At 46.6% G+C, this 27,270-nt stretch overlaps 1 protein-coding gene and 1 long non-coding RNA gene across 5 annotated transcripts in view; one reads left to right on the forward strand and one right to left on the reverse strand.

The window, feature by feature from the left end:
- The window catches only part of LOC112410235 (zinc finger protein 501-like), a 40,856-nt gene extending 14,096 nt beyond the window's left edge, over nt 1-26,760 (forward strand). Inside the window, exons 1-6 of one of the 4 annotated variants that reach the window (XR_003005389.1) lie at nt 5,797-6,106; nt 15,480-15,783; nt 17,384-17,584; nt 19,095-19,362; nt 26,028-26,179; nt 26,635-26,760. The gene's annotated coding sequence lies outside the window, so the exon portion shown is untranslated. Of the gene's footprint in view, nt 1-5,796; nt 6,107-15,479; nt 15,784-17,383; nt 17,585-19,094; nt 24,355-26,027; nt 26,180-26,634 lie in introns of those variants that run through there. The other 3 variants (XR_003005387.1, XR_003005390.1, XR_003005388.1) reach the window with 3 other exon arrangements.
- On the reverse strand, nt 15,663-17,425 carry LOC112410237 (uncharacterized). Its single transcript, XR_003005394.1, has 3 exons — nt 17,285-17,425; nt 17,054-17,124; nt 15,663-15,769 (listed from the first exon to the last, which is right to left on the reverse strand). It is a non-coding gene; the product is annotated as an uncharacterized LOC112410237 (long non-coding RNA).
- Nucleotides 26,761-27,270: the final 510 nt, after the last annotated feature.

Genomic DNA, 27,270 nt, shown 5'->3' on the forward strand with positions numbered 1-27,270 from the left:
TTTGTGACAGTGTTTGTCTGTACAAGGATGCGTGATCTTTGCATCTTCTTCAGGGTCATAAAACACCCTGCAGAAGGATTTATGGTAGGTTTACTCTTGGTCTCTCTTCTGGGAAGAGAGGCCACTCTGAAGAGGGAATTTATGGCCATGGTCATTCTAAGAAGTTTCAGCTTTTATTCCGATAAGGGGAGCTCCAAGAAGGTTTTTTTCCTGCATGTTTTGAATCTCACGTATCTTCAGCTTAAACAGTTTTTATACCAACCATAGGGTTCCGCCTGGCTCTCCATACCTCCAACTTTGTTCTTCTTTTTCAAGATTCCTTGATCTATTCTGAGTCCGTTACATTTTCCACATGAATTTTAGATGGATTGTCAATTTCTGCAAAACACCACCTGGGAATTTGGTAGGGATTCTTTGAATCTTTTGGTCTATTTATGGAGTATTGCCATCTTAATAGACTTAAGCCTACTGATCCATGAATATGGGATTATTTTGCATTAAGTTAGGTCTTTTTAAAAAAATTTATTTATTTTTGGCTGTGTTGGGTCTTTGTTTCTGCATGCGGGCTTTCTTTAGTTGTGGTGAGCGGGGGCTACTCTTCGTTGCAGTGTGCGGGCTTCTCATTGCGGAGGCTTCTCTTGTTGCAGAGCACGGGCCCTAGGCGGGCTCAGTAGTTGTGGCTCGTGGGCTCTAGAGTGCAGGCTCAGTAGTTGTGGCACACGGGCTTCGTTGCACCGCAGCATGTGGGATCTTCCCGGACCAGGGCTCGAACCTGTGTCGCCTGCATTGGCAGGTGGATTCTTAACCTCTGTGGCACCAGGGAAGTCCCTAGGTCTTTCTTAATTTCTTTCAACAAGCTATTGTAGTTTTCAGTGTACAGGTCTTGTACTTCCTTCCTCACCTCCAGTGGATGCTGATTCAGAACATACATAACCTCCTGGAGAAACTTGCCCCAACCCTGCCATGTCCTGCCACCTAGCTGGCCTGAAACTGAGTCACCAAAAGATTTTGTTCTTTACTTGATTCTTAATTCCTTTAGAATTCATTATTTCACTCTCATAAATGTTTATTATCCTTGTAGTAAATCTTTTAAAAATAAAAATGAAATAATGTAATTTAATTACTACTCCATAGATGCGTGATGAATGGAGCACATATGATTATAATCTTTTTGGAGTTATAAAGGTAATACACACACATTATAAGAAATTGAAATATCACCTAAGGAGAAGATATTTGCAAATCCCACCCCCAGAGGCGACTGTCATGAGTGGTTTGGTGCATATCTCTCAGGCTCTGTCTCATTCTGTCTCTATCTCTGTCTCTCTCACTCTCACAAAAGCAGATTCGTTTACATCTACGTTGATTTCAGATGTATGTAGTCTTACAGATGGGATCCTGGATGCAGACGGTTGGTCCACGTGCATCCCACATAAAGAACCCTGAAGTCCCCTCTCTCCCCTGTCATCAGGTAGAGACCCTGCACCCACTTTCCCCAACTGCACAGCATTCATTCATCTGTGTGGACCAGAACTGATAGATCATTTTCCCCTCCATGAACATTAGTGTTGCTTACAATTCCCTACTATTTCAACCAGTGCTGTGATGAATACTCTTGAAAAGACATCTTTGAAAAGTTGTGCAGGAATTTCAGTGGGATCAACTCTAAGGATTAGCACTGGTAGTAAAGGGATATACCTGTGGAACTTTGATGGGTCTTGCACACTGTTCTCCCCTAGAGGACTGTGCATTCACTCTTCCCTCTAGGGGATCTGCTGGGGCCTTTGCTTCCCCATGTTGTCACCAGGGCTGGTGGTCACCAGACTAAAAACCTGCCAGTGTGATGGTGACCAACGCTCTCTCCATAGAATTTATGTTTGCGTGTGCCCTAACCTGAGTCGTCAAGCATCTCTAAGATATATTGGCCGTATGCATGGCCTCTTGTTGAAATTATGTGTGTTTGCTCTGTTTCTTTTTAGAACATTGATTTTTGAGAGATTTTTGGACTACAGTGTGGGCTTTTGCCACATGAGAAGCTAAGCATTTCCCTTCTGTCTTCTGGCTCCGGTGTCACACTTAGAACAGCAGCGTCTACCCCGAAATTATGCACATATTTACTAAAATCTTGTACATCTCATCTTTAATCCATCTAGATTTCCCTTTCAAATAACAAAAATGCTATTTCAAATAAAAACAAAAGTTCACCAGTCCCCTCTTAAAATATGTGGGCAGACACCAAAAGCCACCTTTTGTATGATTTCATTTATAGGAACCATCCCGAATAGGTAAAGAAACATAGAAATAAAGAGGCTTAGGGGTTGTGAGAGGGTGGAGGAGGGAAGAACGGGGAGTGCAAGCGTTGGCTACAGGATTTTATTTGGGGGATGAAACAGTCTGGAGCTGACAGTGGCGGTGGTTGCCAGGATTGTGAATGTACTTAATGCCCCTGAATCGTACAGTTTAAAACTGAAAAAGTTTAAATTTTATTATTTTACACTTAAAACACTTAAAATACAGGATGTCATAAATAATGTGAAAGAAAACAATAAAACACACAAACAACGACAGGGGAAGTAAAGTAAATTTCAGGTCGGGGGAGGGTTGATGGTATAAATCTGGAGCTGACAGTGATGGTGGTTGCAGATCTGGCTCTGCCCATGGGGCTGGTGATTTCGGAAATGGCGCTGGGTCTCCTGCAGGTTCTCCCTGCAGGGGTGGTAAATTAACATCTGGATCTGGGTCTCCTGCTGGAGCTGTGAGAAAAGAAAAGATTACCCACAGGCCTGCCTTTTCACGAGCCTTTCCAAGGACAGAAATCTTCCCAGAGCCTTCCAGAGAAGTCCCAGCCCAGGAACCCATAGCAGGATGTCTTCTTTGACTGCAGCCCACCAGATGGGTGGTCTGATGCCAGTCTTTGCTCCTGGCCCAACACCAGCCTCTAGGTACTCCTCCCTGTGTGGCCCAGCACTCACCCCTCCCCACACACTCACACGCACCCACCCCTTCTCTCCTTTGGGCTCTGCCACAGTGAGAGGCTCTAGGGCCTCCAGCTGACTCAGGCGAAGGTTGACACGGTGCTCCAGGTCAGAGCCAGATATGCTGAGCTGCATGTAAGCCGGGGACAGGACCCTGGGGAGCGGCCTGGGTGGTGTCTGGGCAGGAGGCCTTCATCTCTGGGTCCTGGTTCTGGAGAACCCTCCATGGCCACACTCAGTGGGATCCTGCGTTGGCCCTCGTTGGCAGTGTGGCGCACGGCCCCCTCTCTTGGGGAGATGGATTGGGAGTCCCTGTCGACCAGTCCTCGCTTATCTCCAGAGTGGGGCTCTGCAATGACAGTGACCAGCAGCCGGCCCGGCCCGGCCCAGCCCAGAGGTATCAGAGCCCTGTCCAGCCATAATCACTGATTCTTCTGCCCACTTGACCTCTGCTCCCCGATCAGGCACAGACATGTGTCCGCTCAGATATCCACCCAGGAGGAAAGAGATACATCTGGAGGGCTTGGGGTAAACTTTGGGCAGAAGGGCGCTGCCCCAGCTCTCCACATCCTACCCAGCCAGCTTTAACCTGGGGTGTGGACATGACCGGCCCACCAGGCTTCTGACCCCTCATCAGCCTGCTCCTGCTGAGGCAGACCTACCCCACGTAAATCCCCCACCTCCACACATACAGGGAGGGGACACAGGGCTACCTGGGTGGGATCAGAGTGGTGGCCTGGCCTAGGCTGGCCTGCCCTGGGCCTCCGTTTGTTACCTTTGGGTCCCTCTGGGCAAATGGCCAAAGGCATCTGGGGTGAGACCTGACCTAACGTCTGGAGCATCAGTAAAGGCTCTCACTGTGGACTTTCCTGAGACCATGTCCTCAGGATATTGGGACACAGCAGAACATATCCATTTGAGCATCTCCAACCAAGTGAACCGGGTAGGGGCTTCTTTAGAATGTGGGTGCCTAGTTACTCAGGTTCCAAGTTGTGTTGGGCTCTATTGCCAGGGAAGTGAGGTCGCTTCCTAGGGTCCCTTTACCCAGATTTCTTCCTTACACAGAGCTCCCCAAGGGCACCTCTGAGCTGCTGAGTGCTCACCGACCCCCCCATGCCATGTCCATGCACAGTGACACCAACACAGCCCACTCCACAGCCCTGGGGAGGCCAGGGTGCAGCCAGGACCCCAGCTGAGGACACAGCTGCTTTCAGACCTGGCTCCTCCTCCTCCCCAGTGATGTGGCCCTGACAAGCCATGTGCCTCTCAGGAACTCCCCAGTCTCCCACCTGCACAGTGGAGGTCATTCTAGCAGCTACTTCCTAGGGAGTCCATCACGTGTATAGACCTATAAACACCTACAGTGCCTGTAAAACCCCCTGGGCTGGTATCACATGTAGCTCATGCAGAAACTTAGCAAAGGAAGGATTACGTAAAGGGCTGGCGTAGCACAGAATACAACTGAAACAGGCCTGGGTCTGCTCTGGGATCTAGGGAAAGTCACTCCCCTTCCTGCCTGTTTCCCATCCCTCCTCCACCGTGGGAGGGTTGAAATTAAATAAAATTCAGACATCGTCCCCTTTGGCATACAACCTTCCAGGTTCTCCTGGGTTTTTTTAATTAATTAATTTATTTATTATTTTTGTCTGCATTGGGTCTTCATTGCTGTGCGCCAGCTTTCTCTAGTTGTGGTGAACAGAGGCTACTCTTCATTGCGGTGCACGGGCTTCTCATCGTGGTGGCTTCTCGTTGCGGAGCACAGGCTCTAGGCGTGTGGGCTTCAGTAGTTGCAGCATGCGGGCTCAGTAGTTGTGGCTCATGGGCTCTAGAGTGCAGGTTCAGTAGTTGTGGCACACGGGCTTAGTTGCTTCGCGGCATGTGGGATCTTCCCGGACCAGGGATCAAACCAGCGTCCCCTGCATTGGCAGGAGGATTCTTAACCACTGCACCACCAGGGAAGCCCTCCTGTTATGTTTAGATTCAGGAACCAGTGTCTCATCTCAGCCTCTGTGGTGCCTCCTGGTCAAACGTCCTTGTGTAATCCCCACCCCTCCAGGGTGCATGGACATTGTGACTGGGTTCTAACACGAAGACTGATTTATGAAAAGTCTGTGACTTCTACTCAGTCCCTCTCCCTTGCGTTCATTCTCTTTGTCTGTCAGTGCCTGTCTCTCTCTGTTTCTCTGTCTCTCTCTTTCTTGTATGTATGTATGTATGTATGTATATATTGTTAGGGCCCAGAGCAGGTCACTTCTAAATATGTCTTAATGACATATTAATTCTTTTGAATTAATGTTACTTAAGAAAAGACCCATGCAAGAGAGACACTTTGCATATTCCCTGTGTCTCCTGGAAAGCAGGAAATAAATCTCTCCTATGAAAGGTGCACCACCTGGGGGCTGAGGGCTGAGGGCTGCAGGCATGCTGCCTCCTGCAAATCAGTTCATTCTGGGAATCGTCTGTTGTGATTCCTGAGGTGTGAGGTAGCTTTGTGATGACAGAGGTCCTTATTTTTCTTTGTGGATTGCCTTTTTGTGTTGTGTGTTAAAACTCAAAGCTCATGATCTACATGACCAAACCCAAGCTCCTATTGATTTTCTTCTGTTTACTTCTATAATTTTGAATAGTTTTGCATTTTAAGTTTGTCTATGAATAATTTTGAATGAATTTGGTGTAAGTTGTGAAGTTTGCGTCATTTCATGCCATATGGTATCCAATGAATTGTTCCTTAACTATTTTTGGAAAAGTTTTAGGACACTGTCTCCACTTCAGTTTGAATTTCTGCAGTTTAGCGGGTTCAGCCGTTCTACCAGCAGGGTGCGCTGTCTCCAGTGAACTGTGAGTCAGGTGCAGCCTGCATGTCCCGCGCTGACCACAGACGAGACTGAGCCCGCCTCTGTGACTCACGGCGCACGCGCGTTCCACCGGTCTTGGCTCTGCGCGCAGCTGACAGGAGTTTGTCTCAGGCGCCGCCAGAGTTTGTGCAGGGATGGCCGGGTCAGCGTCTCTGCTGACAGGAGCTGAGTCTCCTTTAGACTCGCCGGGGCTTGGGCTGCAGGACAACACGGGGCTGTGTCCATGCTGACAGGAGCTGGGTTTCCTGACGACCCAGGAGACGCCAGGAGGAAAAGGTGAGGAGAAGTGAGGAGAAGCTTCCTGTGTGTGTGTGTGACTGACTGCTGAGGGAGAGGTGTCCGTCTTCATGACCCCCAGGAAGGGCTTAACGTGGAAAACTGAGTTTTATGTCAGTTTTTTTGTTTGTTTGGTTTTGGGGTTTTTTTGCGGTACGCGGGCCTCTCACCGTTGTGGCCTCTCCCGTTGCGGAGCACAGGCTCCGGACGCGCAGACTCAGCGGCCATAGCTCACGGGCCCAGCTGCTCCGCGGCATGTGGGATCTTCCCGGACCGGGGCACGAACCCGTGTCCCCTGCATCGGCAGGCGGACTCTCAACCACTGCGCCACCAGGGAAGCCCTGTTGGGATGATTTGTTTTATTTCTGTGAAAAATACCATTGGAAATTTGGTAGGGATGGCATTCACTGTGTACGTTGCTTTGGGCAGAATGGAAATTTTAACAATATTAATTCTTCCATTCCCTGAGAAGGGGATATCTTTCCATTTATTTGTGTCTTTTTCAATTTCTTCATCGATGTCTTAAAGTTTTCAGTGTGTAGGTCTTTCAAGTCCTTGGTTAAATTTATTCCTAGGTATTTTGTTCTTTTTGGTGCAATTGTAATAGGGTTGTTTTCTTTCTCTTTCTGATGGTTCATTACTAGTGTTTAGAAATGCAATTGACTTGTGTGTATTGATTTTGTAACTTTACTGAATCCATGTATTAGTTCTAATAGTTTTTTTGGTGTGATGAGGTAGAAAATTGGAACTTGAAAATCCCACTGTTTCTATTGCATCCAGATCATCCACAACACCAAGGACATAGTGGCTCCTAATCTAATCTTCCCACAGTGCCTGTAAATTCCATGTGGACTTTGGGTGAACTGGATCTGGGTAAGGCTTGGCCTCTATATGGAAGTTTGATGTTTTCTCTGCTTTTCTGGCATGGTAATGACAGGGCGTTTTGAAAAGTAACTTACTTCCCAGTAATTTCGAACGTACAAACAACTTTACATACATAAAAACAAGTCATATCTTGATCACGTATATTCCTAAATATTAACGTTGACATTATTTTAAATGGAATTGTTTTCATAAATTGTTTTTCAGATTACTTATTGCTAGTGTACACATATAAGATAGATTTTCGTGAATTGATAATTTGTCCTATAATTTTGCTGAATTAGTTGATAGCTCAAATAATTTTTTGTTGCTATAGGAAGTTTTATATACAAGATGTGATCTGTGAATAGACACAGCTTTAATTTTTCCATTCACACATGGATGCCTTTTATTTCTTACCTCGAGACTCTGGTTAGAACTTCCAGTACACTATTAACAGCAGTGAAGGCCAGCTTCCTGGCCTTGTTCCCGATCTCAGGAGTAAATCTTTCAGGCTTTAACATCGAGTATGATGTTTTCTGTGGCTTTGTGTACTACTCTTTTCCATACTGAACAAATATCCTTTTATTACTACTTTTTAAAAAAAATTTTATTGGAGTATAGTTGATTTTCAATGTTGTTACTTTCTGCTGTACAGCAAAGTGAATCAGTTATACATATACATATATTCACTCTTTTTTAGATTCTTTTCACATGTAGGTCATTACTGAGTATTGAGTAGAGTTCCCTGTGCTCTACAGTAGGTCCTTATTAGTTATCTGTTTTATATATAGTAATTGTATATGTCAATCCCAATCTCCCAATTTATCCTTCCCCCTCTTTTCCCCCCGGTAACCATAAGATTGTTATCTATATACCAATACATCTGTGACTCTATTTCTGTTTTGTAAATAAGTTCATTTTTTTGGATTCCACATATAAGCGATATCATACAATGTTTGTCCTTCTCTGACTTACTTCACTCAGTATGACAATCTCTTGGTCCATCCATGTGGCTGCAAATGGCATTATTTCGTTCTCTTTTACAGGTGGGTAATATCCCATTGTTTATATGTACACATCTTCTTTATCCATTCCTCTATCAATGGACATTTAGGTTGTTATTCCTACTTTTGAGTGTTTGTATCATGAAATAGCACTGGATTTTGATTATAGCTTTTTCTGCAATAATTGATAGGATCATGTGGGGGGTTTTTTGTTTTTTTGTTTGTTTTTGCGGTACGCGGGCCTCTCACCGTTGTGGCCTCTCCCGTTGCGGGACAGGCTCCGGACGCGCAGGCTCAGCGGCCATGGCTCACGGGCCCAGCCGCTCCGCGGCATGTGGGATCTTCCCAGACTGGGGCACGAACCGGCGTACCCTGCATCGGCAGGCGGACTCTCAACCACTGCGCCACCAGGGAAGCCCTGATCATGTGTTTTTACTTCACACCTTTATTGTGGTTTAAATACGTTGCTTAGCTTTAATATGTTGAACAAGCTGAAATTTCTGGTGTAGAGACGCTTATGGCATCATCCGTTTAATATTCTTTTGCTTTCATGTTGCTCTTATTTTGTGGAGCATTCTTACATTCCTAAGTTATACTGATGTAGTTTTCTTTTTTATGATGTATTTGTATGACGTGATTAGATTTGGCTTGGTGCTAGTGGTTTGGAGGGTTAGTGTTAGGGCTGAGACTTGCGGGGGCTGGGGCTGGGTTATGGTTTATGGTTATGACATATGTATGGTTAATGAATATTTTATGGTTTTGGTCACGGTTGTAGTTTTCTTTATTAAGCTTTATGGTTTTGGTCTCATTGTGTTAGGTTATGGGTTAGGATTGGGATACAGGTAGGATACGGGTATGGGTATGGGTTAGGTTTAGGGTATGGGCTAGGGTTAAGGTTAGGTCAGGGTTTAGGGTCAGGGTCCGAGTTTAGGATTAGGATCAGTGTCAGGGTGAGGATCAAGGTTGAGCTAGGCCATTGTTTTTCTGCCCCTCCAGCCCTGGCCCCTGATAGATGAATGTAATGTCTGCTCTAGTCACTCAACTGATTCAAATTGAACTCAGCCTCAGTCAAGGGTACTTAGGGTCTCAGAGATCATGCAGGGTTTCCCTCTACCCTCCCACCTGGGAAGGGATGCTGGCCCCACTCTGTCTGAGCAGCCACAGTCCAGCGCAGCCCTGACATGCAAGGTACTCTCAAGACATGTGTGGATTTATACAGGACTGGGTGCATCAAGCTGCCGGCCCATCGGTGCTACCTTGTTGAGGGCTGGTGGGGCCCTCCTGGGACTGGATGGATCCTCTGTTCCATCTGCATGGGTGTAAAAACAGTCAAGTCTCAGAACAGCCCTTGGCCTCTGAGCATCCAGGGAGGCATCCATGGTCCTCCAGCTCAGGTCAGCCTTTGCCCCTCAAGCCCCTGTGGCCAATTACTGAGCCAGTTGTGCTGCTGGGTAATTGAACAGCTACCTGGTTATCCTAGACAGTTCCTTGGGATGTTTCAGTTCCCAGTATCCATGTGGTTGAAACAAATGCCTCCTCCCTCATTGCCTCTTAGCCTGCCAAGAGAGGTAATAACCCTCCAAACATTGAGTGTGGCCCTGGTCATGACAACCATACACAGACTGTGGCCCTGCAATCCTTCAACCTTCTGGTTGTAACCAAGATTGACATTCATATCCATTGAGAATCAAAGGTATTGAAGCACCACCTAGAGGGGCAGGATAGGGAGGGTTGGAAGGAGACGCAAGAGGGAGGAGATATGGGGATATATGTATATGTATAGCTGATTCACTTTGTTATACAGCAGAAACTAACACACCATTGTAAAGCAATTATACTCCAGTAAAGGTGTTAAAAAAAAAAAAGGTATTGAAGCATCTGGGACTCAGACAGTTTCACATTGAGGCCATATTGTTGGGGAGATAAGTGCATCCCTGTCCCATACCCTGTGGTCTCTGGAAAGCCACCAACTGTGTTAGCGTGGTATAAAATAATCCTTGAGACTCCCACTGTTTCATTGAGTAATAATTTCTCTACTTTTTGTAGAGAGAAGAGACTGGAAAATGAGCAAATTTGTTCTTCATGGGTGGGTGATAAATGTGAACATGGGGCATGATGCCTGGGCTCCCACCTCCCAGGGACAGGAATGAGATCTCTGTGCCTTCCGAGGACACACAGGCTATTCTTGACCAATCTCTGAGATGTGTGGACCCGATGCCCAAGGCAGGAGCCCTGAGTTTCCCACCAACAACAAAGTTGCTTTTTCAGCAAGTGGGAGAGCTTCTTGCCATCCTGGGAGGACAGCAAGAGCACTGGAAGGGTGGCCACAGCCCCTGACCCTAAGTGAACCGTTTCCCTCCTTGGACTTCAGATTCTGTGCTGTGCAGTGGGCTGTCGGTGATGTGGAATCTGCTGCTTCCCCCAACCCAGCATCTATTCTCAGCATCTCAGCTTTTGGGAATTACATCCCACCTGCTTCCAGTCCACACTTGCAGAGGGTTGATCCCATGTTCCACTCACCTCAAAAATGGGTATATGATCCATGTCTAGCCAGTCCCATGTTCCATCCTCTTGTTCAAGGATGAGAATGTGACCCAAGCTGAGCAAAGGTCTTTAAAGCTGTGACTTTTCATGGAACCTAAAGAAGGAGAGACCCTTCCCAGTAGAATGGACATGAGTGGGTGTCAGCCTGGAGTTGCTGGAGGCCCCTGATGTAGAGATAGAGACTACCTGTGGATGGGGCCACCACAAAGTCACTTAGTAGGACAAAGGGACCAGGTCACACTATGAGAGTGTGAGCCCCTGTCCCACCAGGCTCCAAACCACTGCCATAACTGCCTCTTGCAAGTAGAAATACATATTTCTATCATTAAGAAATTTATTATTTTTACATCAGTGTGTCCAGTCCCTTGGAATCAAAAAAGTCCTAGCTTACACATCAGAATCAGTAATCCCTGAGACTCCCTCTCGCAGGGTGTTCTCATTCAGGGTGTCATGGTGGGTGGAGGTGAAGACACTGGGTGGGGTCAGATCGTAGGGGAGCTGCTGGACATCTCTGTTCCTGTTCCTTCCCTGTCCAGGAGAGGGAAACCCCAGCATAATGAGAGGAGAACCAGCAGGGGAAAGAGGTCCCTGGGTGGCTAATTGGTATGTTTGTATTTTCCTAATTTTAGAATCATTTTGTTAATGTGTTTTTATTACAAAATCACCCATTTCCTCTATATTTCCAGTTTGATACAATAGGTTTTTTTCTTATTTGACTTTTAATTTTCCCTCCCTTTTAGCTTCCTACAGACCTGTCACAATTAATGAACACATATTAATACCTTTTTATTAACTGAAGTCCATATTTTATTCTGGTTCCCTTTGTTCTACCTTTTTCTGTTCCAGATCCCATCCAGGGCACCACATGACATATAGTCATCATGTCTGTTCAGGCTATTCTGGGTTTTGACAGTTTCTCAGACTATCCTTGTTTCTATGACCTCGACAGGGTTGAGGAGGACTAGTCAGGTATTTTGTAGACTGTTCCGCATTGGGATTTACTTGATGTTTTTCTCATGATTAGATTGGGTTTATGTGTTTTGAGGAAGTTAGGTCAGAGAGGTCAAGTGCATTCTCATCATTTTATGTCAAGGGAGCAGGCTCTCAAGGCAACTTATCACCGTTCATGTTAACTTTGGTCACATGGCTGAGGTCGTGTTTATCAGTTTTCCCTGTGAAGTTATTTTTCCCGTGTCCATACTGTATGTCTTATTTAGGAAGAACCCACACTTCAGAAGAGGGTTGGGTTACCTCCTTGATGGATGGCTGTGTGTCTACATCAGTTATTTGGAATTCTTCTGCATAGGACATTTCTATTCAACCCAATTCATAAAAATGTTTGTAATCATTCATTTTACTAGTGTGGGCACCTGAATAGTTATTTTATACTTGTGGTTATAATTCAGCAGTACAGTATTTGGGTGCTTAATTCATTCTTGCTTTGGATATTGCGAGCTTTTTTCATTGTCTTGTGGAATTGTGTCAAATGAAAACATCTTGTGGGTTTTTTTTTTTCTTGGTACTTCTTTACTTTCTGATAATTCAACATTATCCTGGCTCATATATTTACTCTCTCAGTCCTAGTAGCAGCCATTTCTTCAAAGAGCCCTGATTCCTTTTATTAGAGGATGGTATTAAAAAACTTACCTTTGGGGACTTCCCTGGTTGGTCCAGTGGGTAAGACTCTGCACTCCCAATGCAGGGGGCCCGGGTTCAATCCCTGGTCGGGGAACTAGATCCCACATGCATGCCACAACTAGGAAGTCCTCAACCCCATGTGCCGCAACTAAGACCCGGCACAGCTAAAATAAGTAAATATTTAACAACAACAAAAAAAGATCTCCCATTTAAAAAAAAAAAACTTACATTTGGAAGCTAAATGTACCCAGCTGATAATGCACTGAAATATGTATTCCAACTTATGCGTATATACTTAATTATAAACATTTTTTTAAAATTTATTTTTGGCTGCATTGGGTCTTCATTGCTGCGCGCGGGCTTTCTCTAGTTGCGGCGAGCAGGGGCTACTCTTCATTGCGGTGCACAGGCTTCTCATTGCGGTGGCTTCTCTTGTTGCACAGCACGAGATCTAGAGCACGTGGGCTTCAGTAGTTGCGACACGCGGGCTCAGTAGTTATGGCTCACGGGCTCTAGAGCGCAGGCTCAGTAGTTGTGGCACATGGGCTTAGCTGCTCCACAGCATGTGGGATCTTCCTGGACCAGGGCTCGAACCTGTGTCGCCTGCATTGGCAGGCAGATTCTTAACCACTGCGCCACCAGGGAAGACCTATAAACATTTCTATGTGGAACTGTTTGTATCCATGTTAAGCTAAAGATGAGTTTACATAAATGCCACCAACCTGATCCATTATTACATGGATATTGTAACCTTCTCCCTTTGCTTATCTGTAACTTCCTACTCCAATGGTGAGAAACCTGGCTTCCACCATCTGTCATTTTTTGAATTCATTGCTTGCTCCATTCCAGATTACAAATACAGTGGTTTCAGCATTCTTAGCTCCTACCCCCAGGGAAATAACTTTATAAAATAGAGTCCAGGAACTTCCCTAGTAGTGCAGTGGTTAAGAATCTGCCTGCCAATGCAGGAGACACGTGTTCGATCCCTAGTCGGGGAAGATCCCATATGCCGCGGAGCAACTAAGCCCGTGCGCCACAACTACTGAGCCCGCGTGCTGCAACTACGGAAGCCCGCACACCTAGAGGCCATGCTCTGCAACAAGAGAAGCCACTGCAATGAGAAGCCCGTGCACTGCAACAAAGAGTAGCCCTTGCTCGCCGCAACTAGAGAAAGCCCACGCACAGCAACGAAGACCCAACACAGCCAAAAATAAATAAAATTTTTTTAAAAAGAAACAAAAACATAAAATAGAGTCCACTGTTTAGAGTCCACTGTTACCTTTATTCTACAGATTCCATTTATTTCCAAAGTTACCGAGGTCAGCAATTTTTGTCCCACCACCAACAGTGAGGTTATTTTTTAATACATTTCTAAATCAGTTTTTGTTAAATTCTGTAATGCATCCTGTGGCACTCCCATATCCTAAATAACTAAAATTAAATATATTATATTTGTTGGGCTGTAAAAATTTATGGGTTTAGACAAATGCATAGTGGCAGGTATTCATCACTAAAGTATTATATGGAATATTTCAGACTCCCACCCATAACCCGTTTACCATCTCTCTGTTTTACTTGTTGCAGAATGTCATAAATGGGGCCATACAGTGTATAGCACTTCAGACTGGATTTTTTCACTTAGCAATATATGTGTAAGACTCATGTTTTTTGCATGGGTTGATGGTTCATTCCTTTATATTTCTGAATGCTATTCCACTGCATGTATATGGGAGGGAAAATAATTTTCCCTCTACCTTTCTTTGTTCTTCATTGAGATCCCCCATGTAGTAATGAAAATGAAAGGCAGATGAACTGGAGAAAAACATTCAGAAGTTTAATAACGTGTGTACCTCCTATATGCAAAAGAGATATTCAGGAAAACTGAGTTAACGCCCTGAAATGGCCCAAGCCATCACCTTAAATACCATCTTCATCTAAAGATAAAAAAAGGAAGGAAGGGTATGGTTGTTGTGCAGATTTAAATCTTACCTTCTCCACTGATAAGAGTTTCTTGAGATTTATTCATCCTTCCATTCTTGGTATGGAGAGAGAGTCCTTTCAAATGGAGACTTCCCTTATAAATGTCAACTTCCTTCACAAAAGGGCAATCTTGATTTTCAGAGATTCTTATGTGTCTTCTTTTTTAAGAAAAAGAAATCAGCTCAAAGTAATCCTTATGCCAACAGGCATATTTTGGGGTGGCATATTCTTCTCCCCTTGAAATGAATGTACCCCAATTTGCTTATGCATTCTTCTACTGAAGGACATCCTGGTTTCTTTAAGTTTATAGCCATTATGAATAGAGTTGCTGTGCTTAATTACATCCTTGTTTGCATTTGGACATAGTTCTTAAAAGCAGTTGTCTAAATACTGGACGCACAATGTTGGACCCTCAGGTGAGCCTTATTGAGCTTTGGAAAAAACTTCTAAAATGTCTTTTAAAGTAGCTGTATATGCATTTCACCAGCAGTGAAGGAGAGCTCTTGTTTTTCCTCACCCTCCATCAATCAGTAGTTTTTTTTTTTTTCTTTTTTCTTTTTTTTGAGTTTATTAGTTCTAATAGGTGTGCAGTGCTATCTCATTGTTTTAATTTGCAATACCCTAATGGTATATGATGTTATTTACTATCTGTATATCTTCTTTGGCCAGGTGTCTGTTCCAGTCTTTACCCATTTTTAATGGGGTTTGTTCTAGAGTCCTTGGTGTAATTTGAGTACATATCTTTTATCAGTTATGTATTTTGAAAATATTTTTCTTTCAGTTTGTAGCTTGTCTTTTGGTTTTCTGAATAAGATATTTCATAAGAGTTTAAAATTTTTAAAATCCATGTTTAAACTTTTATTTCTGGGCTTCCCTGGTGGCGCAGTGGTTGAGGGTCTGCCTGCCTATGCAGGGGACACAGGTTTGTGCCCCAGTCCGGGAGGGTCCCACATGGCGCGGAGCGGCTGGGCCCGTGGGCCATGGCCGCTGGGCCTGCGCGTCCGGAGCCTGTGCTCCGCAACGGGAGGGCCACAGCAGTGAGAGGCCCGCGTGCCACAAAAAAAAAAAAAAAAAAATTATTTCTTAGGCTTTTGAGACTGTGTTAAAATTCATCACCAAACCCAAGGTTATGTAGATTTCCTTCTATGTTTTCACCTATAATTTTTATAGTTTTACATTTTAAATTTGTCTATGGACAATTTTGAGTGAATTTTGGTGTAAGTTGTAAAGTTTGTGTCTACAGTCTTTTGATTGCATATGGTTTCCAATTTATTATTCTATAACTATTTTTGGAGAAGTCATGGGATATTTGGCTCCATCTCAGTTTGAATTTCCAAATTTAGTGGTTCTGCAGGCTCGCCAGTTGTGAGCGTGGGCTCCAGGGAACTGAGAGGTTGAGGTCTGCACTTCCCAGCTGGCCAGCAGCGGCACCAAGCCCAGCTCTCTGATACTTGAGGGGCATGTGTGTTCCACTGGTGGACTTGGCTCATGAAGGAACTTGGCTACTTGTGCCACTGATAGAAGCTCGGTCTCTTCAGGATCCACCATGGTTTCAGCTTTGGGACAACACTTGGCTGAGTCCATGCAGACAGATCTGAACCCAGTGTCTTCAGGAACCACCAGGAGGCACCACCTTGGGAGTAAAAGGTGAGGAAAAATGGGAGGAGAAGCTTCCTGTGTGTGCCTTACTGCTAAGGGCGGGGGTGGGGGGTTGGGTGTCCATTTTCAGAGGACCCAGCAGAGGAAGGACTTGATGTGGAAAATTGTGGATTTTAGTTAATTTTGTATGTGTTGTTGATGGTGTCCAGTTTTCTTGGCAACATTTATTGAGGGGACTGTCTTTCCCCCTTCCCCCGTTTTGTGTTCTTAACTCCTTGTTCATGAATTTACAGACAACATACAAATGGGTTTCTTTCTGTGCTCTCTATTCTGTTCCTCTGGCCCATGTGTTTGTTTTTGTGCCAATACCATACTGTTTTGGTTACTGTAGCTTCGTAATGTAGTGTGAAGTCAGGGAGGGAGATGATTCCAGCAGTGCTCATCTTTCTCAGGATGGCTTAGGCTATTCAGAGTTCTTTGTTGTTCCATACGTGTGGTAGCATTGTTTGTTCTGTTTCCATGAAAAATACCATTTGAACATTGGAGGGATTGCATTGAACATGTACACTGCTTCTGTTGCTGAATTAAGTTGTATGGACCCCTCCTTGGAGGTCCATACAACTTGATTCTGTAACAAATTTTAGTGAGCCAGCCAGAGGGTGGCTTTGGATCTGCCATTCTATCCAGTAATTCAGCCAGGACTTGCTTGCTGACCTAGGATTGACAAAGCTGGCTAAGTAACTGGGTAGTTTGTCCCAATCCTTGACCTCTGGGCCAGTGAGGGCTACTGAATCCAGTCTGAGATCAAAAAGCAGCCAAGGGTTAGGTAGAGTTCTCCCTAGGTAAAGACCGGTTCCCTACCCTTGCATATCTATAGCAAGGATGCTTGCTACACATCACAGGGGGCCCTGACCCTACTTCAGCCAATAAAGCCAAGATTGGTTGTAGGGGTTGGCTGGTTGAAGGAAAGGATCCTGGCCTGGCTAGAGCCAGACCTCTGTCTAGAGGACTGGACTGGGCAACTGGTTATCTAAATATAGCCGATCCTCTAGTAGTGGGTGAGATTGGACAATAGGCTGTCTAGTTGGACTGGTTCCCAGCAAGGGGACTGGACTGGACGAGAAGCCCTCTGGAGGCCACCACATGGTAAGAACATCGCCTTGTTTTCTGTCTGTATTGTAAGTTCTAGTCTCTGTTCTTTATACAAGTGAAGCTTCAGTCTCTGTTCTGTGTGGTCTTATCTGTCCTAATGCTCTTGGAAATCCTTGCTGCAACTGTGGGCACGGATCGAGCACATAAAAGCCACTAGGGCACTCACCACTGGAACACTCCTGTGAAAGGATAAGTCAGTCACAGACCAGGGTAGATGAGCACTGGGCACCCTGTTGACTGGAAACAAATGTCTGTGTAAGTAGCCACACTGTAGAACGCCCAAGCCACCCAGTCCCTGCTGTGTTCCCTATATCCTTTAGGATATAGTAAAAAATCCAAGAGCACATCTTTTGTGTTGGTCTGTCTTACCCCAATTTGCCATCCCAGGGCAGGGTACCTGTCTCTGTCAGGTAGGTCTCTCCCCACTACTGTCCATCACAGATCTCTTGGAATCCCTCCTCAGACGTGAACCCTTTAAAAATATTATTTTTGTCAGGTTTCAGGAAAATCGCTTTGCCTGGCTGGGGAAAGAAGAGGACCCCCAAATCATCCGAAGTCCTTGGGTCCTTGTAGCTGGTTGTATAGAGAACTGGACACATGCCAAATGAGTATTTGGCCTCACTGCTTGATCACCTGTAACAAAGCATGGACAAGCCCTCTTTGAACAGTCTCCTTGAATGCTGGAGAGGCTCTCTGGGTAATTTATTTGGCTAGAGAACCCTTATTTCCTGCTCCACCTTCACCCTATCTCCAGGGACTGCTTGCTGAAAGCACCCACCTATATCAGGTATCTCCTACAGCCCCACAGTGGGTCTGGGAATGTCTAATTGCTGACTTAAGAGGGGATCTGTGACTTCCCTGGTGGCACAGTGGTTAAGAATCTGCCTGCCAGTGCAGGGGACACGGGTTCGAGCCCTGGTCTGGGAAGATCCCACATGCCGCAGAGCAACTAAGCCCGTGCGCCACAACTACTGAGCCTGCGCTCTAGAGCCCATGAGCCACAACTACTGAAGCCCGTGCACCTACGGCCCATGCTCCACAAGAGAAGCCACCACAATGAGAAGCTCGTGCACTGTAACGAAGCCCCCACTCGCCACAACTAGAGAAAGCCCGCGGGCAGCAACGAAGACCCAATAAGAGGGGGGACCTTATAACTAAGGCCCTCGTAGACAGCGTCTCCCCTCCCATCCCCCACAAAGATTGGTCCACATTTCAGAGCACCTAGATCACCTGGTGTGGGCTAATCTTGTGGGATCTGCATCGCCACCAACCCTAGAAGGAGGCCACTGGGAAGTTGGAAACAGACTAGAAATAAGGACTCCCCTACTGGGGAGTAACCAAGCCTCTATCCCAGCGAAATCGCCACTAGGGTGCATCCTCCATAACTAGAAATTACCGCCCACTAACAAACAGCTTCTTTTCTTTTGCAACACACGACCCCAGTATAAACTGGTGGATGGAGAAAGTTGGCCAACTAATGGCTTTCTAAATTATAATACCATTTTTCACTTGGACCTCTGTTGCCAACATTTGAAAAATATGGGATGAGATCCCCTATGTCCAATTTTTCATGGTGCTTTGCGAAAACAAGGGCCTCCGTGAGAAATGCAACATTATCTCTAATGTCTCTCTCTCCTGGTACTGGAATCTCAGCCTGAAGATTCTTTTTTTTTTTTTTTTTTTTATACGCGGGCCTCTCACTGCTGTGGCCTCTCCCATTGCGGAGCACAGGCTCCGGATGCGCAGGCTCAGCAGCCATAACTCGCGGGCCCAGCCGCTCCGCGGCATGTGGGATCCTCCTGGACCGGGGCACGAACCCGTGTCCCCTGCATCGGCAGGCGGACTCTGAACCACTGCGCCACCAGGGAAGCCCCTGAAGATTCTCTTGACTTCCTCTCTCTGCCAAGGGTAGCTTCTCCCCCTTCTGACAGTTCACCCGAGACTCCTGAGTCATCTACCCTACCTGACCTGGTTCCCTGACACCTTCTACTCCCTCTAATTCACAACCACCCTACCTGGTGCCCTCGCCACCTCCCCGACTCTCCCACCTCCATCTCTCAGCATGCCTCCCTTGGGGACTAGTCCAGTTCGCACCCATAGCGGCATTCAGTACCAGCCCTCTGGGAGCAATAGGCTATTCCCCCTTTCCGAGGTCCTTAATGGAGAGGGCAGACTGACCACTGTGCATGTACCCTTATCTTCCTCAGATCTATGTAACTGGAAGGATCAATCCAAGGGTTTGAAAGAAGATACCAAGGGGGTCCTTACTTTAGTCTGGGGAATATTCCACACTCCTTTCCCCACTTGGGTGGATGTCCAAACCCTCCTGAACATCGTATTCTCTGTGGAAGAAAAGACACTGATTATAACTAATGCAACTGAAGAAGCTGATAAGACCAAGCAAGATAATGCAGGACAAGCTCTATACCAGCCTTGAATCCAGGCCATTCCCTCCATGGACCCTGGGTGGGACCAGTAAGTGGAAAATGGTCAGCAGCACCTCATACATTTCAGGGATTTGATTCTTAAGAGCATTCAGTTGGCTGGGAAGAAACCCTTAAATTGGAGTAGGGTTCAGGGAGTCATCCAGGGACTGAAGGAAACCCCCTTGGCTTTCCTGGAATGCCTAAGGGAGTGCCTTTGTGGGTACACGAAGGTGAACCTGGAGTCAGTGTAAGGGTAGGCCATTCTTAAGTCCCATTTCGCTTCCCAGAGCGCCCCAGACATTAGGAGAAAATTACAGAAGTTGGAGATAGGGCGCACTACACCTTCTTCCTGGGGTGGAGTCAGCATTTCGGGTGTTCAACAACCAGGATCTGGAGGCAGATGCCAAGGAAGCTAGACCAGCGGAACCAACTGCCAGTATTCTGGCTTCAGTAATTCAGGGTCAGTCAACCTCCCAGTGATGATGGGGCCTCCCCCAGAGGGACCCTGTGACATCAGTGAGTCACCCCAGGTTTTGAAGACCACACCCACAGTGGAGAGAAGGGCTCAAAGCCAGTCTGTGTGCATACTGCAGGGAGGAGGGCCACGGGGAGGGGGATGCCCCAGACGTCTCAGAAGGAAGCTAAAGGGACCACTGTGTCCAGGCTCATCCTTGCTGGTCTCACACGTGAAAGAAGAAGAGGACTGAAGGGGCCCAGGGGCTCCTTGGAGAAGCCTTGGCTGACCCTGACTGTGGGGGTAAAACACACTTTCTAGTTCACTTTCTAGTCGACACAGGGGCCATCTACTCAGTCTTGAACACCCGACAAGGCAGAATGACCAAGGATAAATGTAAGATAATGGGAGTGGAAGGGAAGCCACAGGAACATAATTTTATAGAGCCCCTTGAGTGTGATTTGAAAGGGAGAATGTTATCTCACTCTTATATGTACCAGAATGCCCAATTCCCCTAATAGGAAAAGACTTACTATACAAACTGGGAGCTACAATTTATCTCTGAGACAAAAAACCTTACCACTGAAAAGCCCAGAATACCCAAGGTGGATGATTAACAGTCATGGGCAGCTGTTCCTCATCAGCCACTGCACTGCAGGCCATCCTGGAAGCTCACCAGAGGACACATTATGAGCAGGAGGCCCTATATCAATGGCTCATCAGGGATTTCCCTGGTGGTCCACTGGCTAAGACTCCGTGCTCCCAGTGCAGGGGGCCTGGGTTTGATCCCTGTCAGGGAACTAGATCCCACATGCTGCAACTAAGAGTTCTCATGCTGCAGCTAAAGATCCTGCACGTTGCAAAGAAGATCCCACGTGCCACAACTAAGTCCCAGCACAGCCAAATAAATATATATATTTTTTAACGGCTCATCAAATCCATGACTGCCCCCAATTTCCGTAGTCTCCTTAAACAGGTGGTTGAAGCTTGCCCTATCTGCCTCCAGAATAAGGCCAACACAAACCCCCAACCAAGGTCAAGGGAGTGACCCCCACCCAGCATAGAGGCACATATCCAGGTCAAGACTGGCAACCTGATTTTACAGTAATGCCCTGGACACAAGGAAGTTTTAGATACTTGCTGGTTTTGACTGACACCTTCTCCGGCTGGATGGAAGCATTCCCCACCTGAACTGAGATTGCCTGGGAGGTCTCTAAGGCCCTGTTCAAGGAAATAATCCCTCAGTTTGGGCTCCCTAAGTCCATCCAGAATGACAGTGGGCCTGCCTTTGTTTCCCAAATGACTAAGGGAGTCGCTAGAGCTCTAGGAATTAAATGGGGTTTACACTCCACTTGGAGATGACAATCCTCAAGAAAAGCAGAATAGGGCTTCCCTGGTGGCACAGTGGTTGAGAGTCTGCCTGCTAATGCAAGGGACACGGGTTCGAGCCCTGGTCTGGGAGGGTCCCACACGCCACAGAGCGGCTGGGCCCGTGGGCCACAGCTACTGAGCCTGCGTGTCTGCAATGGGTGAGGCCGCGATAGTGAGAGGCCTGCGCACCACGATGAAGAGTGGCCCCCACTTGCCACAACTTGGGAGGGCCCTCGCGCAGAGACAAAGACCCAACACAGCAAAAATAAATAAATTAACAAACTCCTACCCCCAGCATCTTAAAAAAAAAAAAAGAAAGAAAGAAAGAAAAGCAGAATAAATCAAACCCTCAAAAGAAACTTAGCCAAACCATGTCAAGACAGTCATCAACCCTGGATCTCCCTTCTCCCCACAGCACTTTCGAGACTGCGAATAGCCCCTAAAGGAAAGCTCAGGTTAAGTCCATATGAGCCCATGTACATGAGGCCCATTCCTGAAGTACCCGGCTCCAAGACCAATCTTAAGGATATGGACCGGCAGAAATATACCTTACAGACAGGGGAAACAATTAAAGCTTTACGTGCCTACGGGAATCTGGAACTGCCTTCCCCTTTAGACAGGGTTTTACATCCTTTCTCCCCTGAAAATTGATTTATTTGAAAACCTGGAAGGCTGGAAATCCACAAGACCAGTTAGACCCCAAGTGGACAGGACCTTATCTAGTAATCTGGACTACTTATTCTGCTTTACAGTTACAGGGCATAACTCCATGGGCCCACCATACCAGAGTGAAAACAGCACCTACACCTAAGGAAGAAGTTACTGAGCCATCCATGCAAAGCGCCTATGAACCTGTCACAGACCTTAAGTTACTTTTCAAAAGGCCTAACTTACCAATAGATAAGTAATGCGGTGGGCAGGCTTAGTAGTTGGCCTTGTCATTGCTATTGCCTTACTTGGCTTCTGCTGTTCTGCCAAACTCCCTCCCTCTGGCAGACATCTCCTCTGTCCATGCTGGATATCAGGGACATTAACGTTGGAAGCAGGATGAGTAGCCATTATTGTCTATTCTTTCTTATCTTCTCTGCTCTCTTACAACTGTCCACATGGAATGGGAACTCAGTGCAATAGTAAATTTCTCACGGATTATAGCCCGTGGACAAAGTCTATCCCAGTGCTGGTCTGTCACCCCCAACCACAAAGTGATGCCTATGGATTAAAGGTATTGCATTTTACCCCTAAGAATGACAGCCTCACTCTCACCTTGGCTAACGAGTCTGCTAAACCTTCCCCACTTGAAGTTCGTATCCCATCCATAATGCAGCTTCCCTGCTTGGACCTCACCCCTTGCATTAACATCTCTAACAAATACAAAGCCCTCACTCTAAAGTGCCATCACTCTAACCAGTCTCTGTCTCGCTGCCACTGCCCGTCAGCAGCCCTTACCAAAGGGAGGGACTTGCAGTAACACCGGGGGCTGCTCTGGACTCTGATCACTGCTTCTTCCATTACCCCACAATTTAAGTGCCCCGGGACTGACTCCTATGGAAATCTCACCCATTGGTGCCCTCTGCACTGACTCAATGAATACACACAGGGACCAGATGGGAGATGTACTTACTGGGGAGGGAAGACACCAGTTGTCTGGGGTTTAGTAAGTGGCCCTCCTGAGGTCTGGGGAAAAGCCATTAGGTCCAGAATCCCCCAGTGACCCCTGCTATGCAGGTGGGCTTCTCTCCCCACACTGCAAGGGCACCCCCTCTTGGGCTAGCCACTTACAGAGGTGGTTGAATTACTCAGAGGTGCACCAGGCATGCACGCCCCCTGGGTACCTGTTCCTTTGTGGCCCGAGAGTAAACCAGCTGCCGCATCAGAACAACCCCAGCGCCTCCCCTCGTCCAGGGTGGGCTCTAGCTTGCCCTTGCTTTGTAACGCCCAGTGTGTGCACAATGCATGCTAGGCCAGCTAAGTTCCAGACACCTAGGTATAACCATTCATAATGTCACCCGGCCCCCAGATACAAGGGCAATAGAACTCATTCTGGCAGGAGTAGGGATTGCTCTTGGACTGGCGGCCTCCTGAGGAGGTTTCGCATACCATGAAATCATGCTACAAAATCTCACACGGGCCCTTGAGGACTTGTCTAAAAATACAGGGGATGCCTTACAAGGACTCTGTACTTCTCTGGACTCACTAGCAAATGTTGTTCTCGACAATAGGCAAGCCCTTGACGACCTCCTGGCTGAGCAAGGGGAGTCTGTGCAGTTATGAATGAAACCTGCTGCATGTATGTCAATAACTCTGGTCAGATTGAGGTCAACATAAGAGAGAGAGATGAGCAAGCTCAGTGGTAACACAGATAAACACACAAAGTCCAGATCCAAGCTCCACCTGGAATACGGTCAAACAGAGCCTCCCCAGCTTAACCTGCTTTCCTCCATTTCCTGGCCCACTAACTGCTATTATCCTCTGCTCATCTTCGGGCCTTGCCTCCTTAACTGCCTTGTCAACTTCGTTAGCAAAGGGCTTGAAGCCAGCAAACTTCAGATGACACAAACACAAGGGTACAAGCAACTGGGACTACAGCCTGGTGACCACCAGACATATTTTAGGCAACACAGGGAACAGTTCTGCTCCTCTAATCCAGGGGAAGACTATGCCCATGTTCAGCAGGAAGCAGCTTCAGAAGGCAGAGCATTGCCCTTCAGCGCCCCTCAAGAATGAGGAGCAGTAACAGAAAAGGGGGGATTTTGTCGCAGAGCTGTGCCGGTTCTTTGCTCAAAATCCACCAACCCCCGCTTGAACAGGAATCAACATGTATCTTTAAGTCACAGGGTCCGGAGACAGAAGAAGGAAGCTATAGGAAGAGATAAACACCAGATAGAACCAGCTGGGACAAAGGTGGCAACGAATCTGACCTCCAACAGACCCTCAGTCTCATTCTGCTGAGTTTACTACATTGGCTACTAGATGACACACCTACTGGTGGCCCTGACTGGAAGATATGGACCAAGAAAGGATAAAAAGGGTGTGGCTCCCCTTTCCAGGAAAGTGCTGCCCCTTCCCTAGACTAATGCATGTGCCTCCCCATCCTGCATTTGTCTTTACTCTTTAAAATCAAATCCCTCTCACCACATGAGCAAGATGATCTGTGAACTAAGTTCCCACTTCTCCATTCTTTGGCCACAGAATAAAACTTGAGCTGCATCAATCTCAGCTTCGGTTTCGTTCTTTGGCTATACAAACCGGAACTAGCATCTATTCTATACTTTCTTTTAATTCTTGTCCTTATACCAATAACAAGCATTCTTGAAAACAGTCTCCTAAAAAGAAGACTCTTTGGGGAGTTCCCCGGTGGCCTAGTCGTTAGGAGTCCCAGCTTTCACTGCCGTGGCCCCGGGTTCAATCCCTGGTCAGGGAGCTGAGATCCCACAAGCCACATGGTGCAGCCAAAAGGAAAAAAAGACTCTTTGCAGTCTATTTATTACCCTGGTTTTGTAAATCAGAGAAGGAGAGGGAATTCCCTGGCAGTCCAGTGGTTAGGACTCAGTGCTTTCACTGCTGGGGCCCAGGTTCAATCCCTGGTTGAGGAACTAAGATCCTGCAAGTCATGCAGTGTGGGAAAGAAGGAAAGAAAGAAAGGAAGGAAGAAAGAAATTTTTTTTTTTTTTTTTTTAGAAACAAAGTTTTTAAAAATAAAATACAATAAGGAAGGAAGGAATTGAATCCTTGTCAACTGGTGTCAAGCCAATACCACAACCATTATGTCTTTCTCAATAAGTGAAATACCATTAAAATAAATTACATAACGTTGTAAAAGTTAAGTCATAGGCAAAAATCCTGTATAACACTATGGCATATCCATTTCATCTAGGCTCTCAGGATGCAACATCACCTATTATAGAAGAACTTTTACATCTTCATGATCACACATTAATAATCAGTTTTTGGATAAGTTCTCTAGTCCTCTATATTATTTTACTAATATTGACAACTAAACACTCATACACGTACACTAGATGCACAAGTAGAGATAACCATTTACCAGCCACCATTCTAATCTTAACTGCCTTATCATTACTAATCCTTTACATGATACATGAAATCAATAACTCTTCCCTAACATAAAATCTACAAGTCATGAATGATACTGAAGCTACAAATACACAGATTATGAAGATTTAAATTTAGACTCCTCAGGACTTCCCTGGTGGCACAGTGGTTAAGAATCCACCTGCCAATTCAGGGGACGCGGATTTGATCCCTGGTCTGGGAAGATCCCACAAGCTGCAGAGCAGCTAAGCCTGTGCACCACAACTACTGAGCCCACGTGCTGCAACTACTGAAGCCCCCGTGCCTAGAGCCCATGCTCTGCAACGAGAAGCCACAGCAATGAGAAGCCTGTGCACCGCAACGAAGAGTAGCTCCCGCTCTCCACAACTAGAGGAGGCCCGCGCACAGCAACAAAGACCCAACGCAGCCATAAAAATAAAATTTTAAAAAGTTAGGGCTTCCCTGGTGGCGCAGTGGTTGAGAGTCCGCTTGCCCATGCAGGGGACGCGGGTTCGTGCCCCGGTCCGGGAGGATCCCACATGCCGCGGAGCGGCTGGGCCCGTGAGCCATGGCTGCTGGGCCTGTGCATCCGGAGCCTGTGCTCCGCGGCAGGGGAGGCCACAGCAGTGAGAGGCCCACGTAGGGGGAAAAAAAAAAAAATTAAAAAAAATTTTTTTGACTCCTCTATAATCCCCACATCAGATCTAAAACCAGAATTATGACTAAGAGAACTCAACTAAGAGTTAAGTCATCTCAACTAAGATGACTAAGAGATAGTCATCGAATATTAGTTTCATCTGAAAATGTTTTACACTCATGAGTTGTTCCTTCTTTAGGCCTACAAAGCTATCCCAGGACGCCTAAATTAAAGAACGATTGACAGGACCAGGCCTATGTTGTGGAAAACGATCAGTAGAAGTCATTTTCGTGCATTCAAAGACAGGACATAGGGAGATGGCTGAGGCTCGGGGTAAATCTGGAGCCTAAGGTGGGTGCACTCTCTGGGCTCCAGAATAGGAACTGGGCCTCTGGGGTTCCAGACCACCCACTACTCCCTCCTGAGCGGGGTCTTGGGAACATCCCATGTCAGTGATGAGGCAGCCTGAGCACCTGTCACGAACTCGACGCTGTGTTCTGTGAGGGCCCCATGCTCTTGGGATCACACCCCACACTCTGCGGGTCGGCCCTGTAGGGTCCTTCTTGCTGCAAGAGCAGAGACCACCTAACAAGCAGCTCCCTCCCCAACCGGCAGGAAGAGGGGAGGGGAGCAGGGGCACCAGAGGAATCTCACTCAGACACCAGCATCCTAGGGGCGTCAGCAGGGACAGGGATGACACAGAAGGGCAGCCTGGGACCAGAAGGCACCACGGGCAGCTGGTCAGGTCCTGGCTCATCTGCACCCCCTGATGCGCTGTCCCTTGTACACCCTCTCCCGAAATGCAGGTTCTTCAGATGCAAACAGGCAGAGCTTCAGACTGAAAGCTCTTCCAAACTGACCTGTTCACAGCAAACTGCAGGACTGTACTCAAACAGGTGCCTTGGAGTCAACAACTCATGGACCAAAGTGGACGTCAGTGCCAGGGCTGTGGGGGGGGGGGTGGTGCGGGGTGAGACTTCTGTGGTTATGGGATTTTGGTTTTACAAGATGAAAAGTTCTAGCGATGGTGTGATGGCCCCACGACAAGGTGAATGTACCTGATGCCTCGGAAACGTGCCCTTAAAATGGTGACGATGGTAAAGGGTATGTGATGTGTGTTTTATTTTTTCCTGATTCTTGACTTTTAAAAGTTCTTTGTATGTTTTTTAAAATTAATTAATTAATTAGGTCGTGCTGGGTCTTAGTTGTGGCAGGTGGGCTCCTTAGTTGTGGCTTGTGGCTCCTTAGTTGCAGCATGCTTGTGGAATCCAGTTCCCTGACCAGGGATCAAATCCGGGCCCCCTGCACTGGGAGCACGGAGTCTCAACCACTGTGCCACCAGGGAAGTCCCTGATGTGTGTTTTAGTTCACTTAAAGATAAAATAAATTTTTTAAATGATGTCTTGTTAATTGAGATTCCAATTCAACTCCCCTGTCACAAA

This window comes from Neophocaena asiaeorientalis, unplaced genomic scaffold (genome assembly GCF_003031525.2).
Source record: "Neophocaena asiaeorientalis asiaeorientalis breed wild unplaced genomic scaffold, Neophocaena_asiaeorientalis_V1.1 scaffold30, whole genome shotgun sequence".
In the NCBI taxonomy this organism is placed as follows: domain Eukaryota; kingdom Metazoa; phylum Chordata; class Mammalia; order Artiodactyla; family Phocoenidae; genus Neophocaena; species Neophocaena asiaeorientalis.